General features: G+C 23.1%; 1 non-coding gene across 1 annotated transcript; it reads right to left on the bottom strand.

Moving 5' to 3' along the window:
• Positions 1–2,988: 2,988 nt before the first annotated feature.
• TRNAL-UAG lies at positions 2,989–3,068 on the bottom strand. Its single transcript has one exon. It is a non-coding gene; the product is annotated as a tRNA-Leu (tRNA).
• Between the last annotated feature and the right edge of the window lie 2,857 nt (positions 3,069–5,925).

Below are 5,925 nucleotides of genomic sequence, written 5' to 3'. Positions count from 1 at the left end.
AGAAAACAAAGGTTTTTAGTACTAACATTATATTAAATTAATTATAAAATTATATTTAAGAAACAAATATTTAATTAAATTAATTATAAAATTGTGTTTAAGAACAAAAGGGCCTCAAAAAAATTTTATTACTAATATATTTTTATTAAATTAATTATATTTTTATCTTTGAGAATAAAATTTAATTAAATTATTATTAGTATTTATTAATTTTAATTGATATTAAAAATGACATTCAGAGTTAAAATCTTTTTTCAATAAATTATAATTTTGTGTTTAGGAAAGAAAGAATAATTAATTATCTTTATTCTCTTATAATTAATTTAGATTTCTATTTTCTTTCTTTATCTCAACTATTGATTCCACTACTTGTCTTTTTTTGTTTTTTTTCTTTCTATTCTAGATTTCTTCTTTTGAGAGTTTTGACAGATTCCATTTTTTAAATCCCATGTTACTTGTTTGTACCAATTTTTTTATCCTCATCTCTAGTTAATATGTTTTCTTTATATGTATGTTGTTGTTGTTTTTATTCTATTTGTTGAATTTGTATTAGGATTAGAAGTACGTTTTTTTGCCTAATTTTATTTTTTGGTATTTTTCAATTTATGGGTTTTGAGAGTTTTTCTACATGTATTTTAATGTGAAACTGATTTTCTTTTATTGAATTGCAAAACTACTAACTAGGTTAGAATTTAGTCTTTTTGTAGATAATGAAAATGAAATATCTAATGAAATAAATGATAAACACAAGTTGAAAATGGATAAAAGTGTAAAAATAATGCATACAATAAATAATAGATTGATTAGAGTATAATGATTAATTAACCACAAACGTGACACTTCAGTATCATTATCCTCCAGAATTGAACAATACTTCTGCATTTTCTTAGCCTAGGATTATAGAGGTCAATTATTAGTTTTCAATGTTGTTGATAATGAAGATTTAGTGTAGAGTTGTTCTGATAATGTATATAAATATTAAAATGAGTGTTATTGTTTTCACCTTTAACTCTATATATGATTTATGTTGTTGAGCTTTTTTTTTCTTCTTTATCACCTTCACTTGGTCATTATGATTGTTATTAGTTGATTGTTTTGTTAGTTAATTAGGTTTTTAGTTATTTTATTATGTAGCTAATATATATATAAAAGTTATTGTTGATCATTCTTACAATTTACTCTCTTTTTTAGCATGTGTACTTTGATTCAGGTCATGTTCATTCTTGTATATTTTCGTCCTAATGTTTATGAAAATAATGTTATTTGTTTGTCGTATACAATTAATTATATGTTTCATTGGATTGTCTAATGTTTGACATGCTTATGTTTATTAACTTCTTGATCAACATATAGGTATTAAAGATTGAATTCTGATTCATTGTAGAAAATACTTACAAAAAGACATTCAAGAAGATAGAAGATATTTATAACTTCAATCTATGACATCAAGATGTGTACTTTGTTGAAGGAATAATTAAGATGTTAAACACTTGATTTTGGTACAACGATACATACAGAGGATTCGATTATCATGATTCTAAGAAGAGAATACTCATTTCCTAATTCTCTTGTTTGTCTCGTGAATTATTTAAAGTTTGCGAATGAAGAAGTTTCTTCTGGGTTATGCTTGAAGTCAGAGAATGTCTTCATGACCGAATTTATCTTAGTAAGTTATTCCTCTATAAATGATTGTTTAAGTTGTTCAGAAAAATTCAGAAACCTTGATGGGGGTATAGGAAGAAAATTGATAGGGTACAGAAGTAACACCCGTAAAACTCATTCTGAAAAACTTATTATAATTCTGAAAAGTTTGTTTCAAAATGCATGTCATACTTTTGAAAATCCTGTTCAGAAAATATTGCTTTGAAAATCTGATTCAGGAGATTTTGAAAACCTTGTTTCGGGAAATTTTCAGAACTTGTAAGGTAGAAGTGACTCTTATGAAGGATAAAATAGTTATTTTAACACATTTGGGGTACATAAAAATTATGGGAGTGCAGGAAGCAAAAATCTAGGATCTTAGGTCAATGTCACACACTCCAAAGAGCCCATTTGGATCAGATCCAAAAGTTTGAAATTAAGAGTACTAAATGGGAAAAAAATAAAACTTTTCAGTAGCAGTTACAAGGTGGTTTTGGTATTTATTTCTCATGAAAAAAAAGAGGATAAATTAGACTGTTCTTTTGGTGTATAAAAAATTTTCGATATAATTTTTCAAGAAAATCTAGCGAAAAATTATATGATTCCAAAAACTAGTTGGTATCCATCACTAAAAGATAATGTCAAATTAAAATATATAAATGGGAAATAAACATCTTTTTACTAGTAAAGTAAAATTGAAATAAAGTTAAAATCTGCTGCATTAACATAATATTAAAATTTAATATGGTTCACTTCTTAATAATTGTATATACCATCATGACAAAACAAACAAAAACAATTTCATCCTACACAAAAGAACATTGGTATAGGTATTTTGATAAAAAGTGAAAAAACTGAATCATCAAGAATTATATTCATGAGATTCCCTTTCTGAAGTCTACATCGTTTTAAAAGGCTTTGCACATTTTATTTTTCCACATATATTCATACAACCTCACCTTGGTGGAGTTTCTCACATTAGAAAATCATTAACTTTTGTTATCAAACTCACCTACAAGACATGGTCTTCTAAGGAACTATAATTCAATCAAAACTTAATAATAACATGTTGGTGTAAAGATTTATCAATATTATTATTATGTTTTCGTATATATATGTTTCTTTTTAATTTTTCACAGCTGAGCCATTATTGCAAAAACAAAATTTAGAAGCTTCTTTTCAAAAGCACACCCATTATAAAAAAAAAAAAAAAAACCTTCTTTTTTAAAAATTAAAAAATTGAAATAAAATGTTTTTTCTTTTCAAAAGCACACCCATCATTAAAAAAAATAAATATAAAAAATATAAAAGAAGCTTGTTTTTTAAAAAGTAAAAAATTAAAATTTTTGACGGCTGTGGGATTTGAACCCACGCCCTTTCGGACCAGAGCCTAAATCTGGCGCCTTAGACCACTCGGCCAAACCGTCTTTTGATGTTTAATAATGAATTCGCTAATTACTTAATAATATATTATGTAATAAGAATCTTTGTGAGATAGTAAGAAACAAATAAAGCTTGACGGAAATATTTGAAAGTGTTTAAAGAAAGAAGAAAGAAAAGGTTTACATATTGCATATCTACAAGATTATTGGGTTTTAACAATATTGAAAAGAAATGTTACCATATAAAAATTACTTTACAAAATGCAGTTTAAAATATGTCGTTAAAGAGTTTTAACAACATCATTAACATGGGACTAAAAGCATTTAAAAAAGGATACTAACTTGTTACTTTTGACAAATTTTAAAAAGTGACTTTATCACCATTTTAACACGTTATCAACATTTCAAAAATGTTTTTATATTATTTCTTTGATAACATTTAAAAAGTGTAATTAGTTGATAATTGTAGTTATATTTTCTTAACATTTCAAATATTATTTTAGATACTCATTTGGATGAAGGGGTGAATTTGATGGATTGAAAAAGGATAAAAATGAGGGAAAATGTGATGAAAAAATAAGGTTGTATGAATTGAGAGAAAGCAAGTGAATTTGAATAGAAAATTTGTAATAAATGTGACTGAATAAATTTAGTTATATATATATATATATATATATATATATATATATATATATTGTTATTTTTAAAAATAGTTATAAAATTAAAGTTTAAAAATAATTAGATTTAAAATATAATTTTATAAATAAAAATAAAAAGTAAATAAAAAATTATTATAAATTTTAATGTATAAAATAAATAATTTTATTTGATATTAAAATTTAAGTTAATTAATTTTATTTACTTATTATTTTAATATTTCTTTTAATTGTTATTTACAAAATAAATTAATAATAAAAATCAAAGTTTTTAAACTCACATAATCCATTGTCTCATTTGTATAATCGATTATGACATATTTTATCACAATTCTTCATGATAGGAAAAAAAGTGAAGGTACTAATTTTATCTCCATCATCATATTGATTTTTTTTTTTTTATTTGTACGTTTTATTTTTCATACAGAGTAAATAACTGCATTTCTATAACATAAAAACAAAATATATAAAATACAATTATGAAAGTTAATTTAATTCATTTTTTTATTACACAAGTGTAATTAATAAGCTGTAACACTAAACATGGTATTTAATAGTTGATCATATAGTTTTTGTAACATTTAAAAATATTAAGTTACTCACTCGTTTAAAGATATAATAACACTCAATAACATAAAAAACGCATGGAGTAATATTATCATACATCAAAACTATTAAGAACATTAACAAAAGGACTACCCATGGTCCAAATATAACAATTATCTCATAATTTTCTTACAACAAAATACCAAATGTTTTCTTTAATCACATGTTTCTATAGCTTTTCCTTGGGACCCTTTTTAATCAAATATATGATAAAATACTAAAAAATTCTATATTTTTCAATTGATTATTTGTCATTTAATTCTTTTGTTCATTGGGTGAGATAGTTTTTATATTATCTTATTATTTTATTTATTTATTTTCACATATTAAAAGACGTGAGATTTTATTTTTTAAATATACTAATATTACCCTTGAAATAAATAATTTTTCTTAATGTTATTAAAAAGTGAGTCAAAAAACAAAGATCATTGCTGTCACAACATATTCTATTGTGATTATTTATCTGCTTCCCATTTCTCTTTTATTTACTCGTGGGATTACATATATATTCTTAATTATATACGTCAAGTCATTATTTTGATATATAATTAGGGATACGACGAGGCGGGGCGGACACGGGTTTCGCTATCCCATACTTATTCTTGTACAAAAAAATAATTCATATTTTCATACCCAAACTCAACGAGTATCAAACTTTTGTCTCATCCTCATTCCTATCGGGTAACATAATATTGTACCAATACCCATACCCATCTTCTAACTACTTCAATATTAATTTTTATAAAAGAAAAAAATTACGGTAAAGGAAACATAATATTATCAAATATTCAATATTAGGAGGATGATTGTTTCTTCCATATCAAATACTTTGAAATAAATTATAATTGTTTACATTTTAGATTAGAATACCAAGTAAAATTTCATGAAAACCAAAACATTTATTAAATTTGCAAACTACAAACATTAATGAAACTTAGTTGATAAAATTAAAAAATATTTAAAAAATATATAAAAGGAAAACAAATATTCAAATTAAAATATATTTTAAATGTTTGTTTACTTAAATTTTTTAAATTTTAATGAATCTCGTTTTTATACACTAATAGAAGTTATAATACATCACTTATCAAAATGACACAAAGAATAAATAATAAACATAATAATAAAAATTTGACATAGATTTTGTATCTTTTGAACCCCAATATATGTTGGATAGTGACAAAAAAATATTCATGGCAATTACATTAAATTTTTATATTATAGTAAATAAAAGTTATTTATACAATTAAAGTGAAAAAATTACAGTATGATTGATAATCAGTTAGAAAATAATAAATAATTAAATTGAATATATTGAAAAATTATTCTACATGATGAAAATAAACAATAAATAAAAATATTAAAAAGTTAACAAATGTGTGTCTTAGAAATAATTCGAGAGACTATTCAAAGAAATCGCACAAAGGAAATCAAATGTATAATTAAGGGTATAATAAAATGAAAAATACATTAGAGATCTAAGAAAATTTTTCAAATATCAACATACATACTCAATGGTTAAAAAATAACGAAAATTATTTTAACGAAACAAAAGAGTTCTTCAAATTAAACAAAAATTAATAAGAATAAGTAAAAAAAATTAAATTACCTTAAATTGAGAGTATTAAACATTCCCATGT

The sequence above is a fragment of the Vigna unguiculata genome, chromosome 1, assembly GCF_004118075.2.
Source record: "Vigna unguiculata cultivar IT97K-499-35 chromosome 1, ASM411807v1, whole genome shotgun sequence".
NCBI lineage: Eukaryota > Viridiplantae > Streptophyta > Magnoliopsida > Fabales > Fabaceae > Vigna > Vigna unguiculata.
The sequence above is the reverse complement of the archived record's forward strand: the minus strand, read 5'-3'. Positions and strand labels throughout refer to the sequence as shown.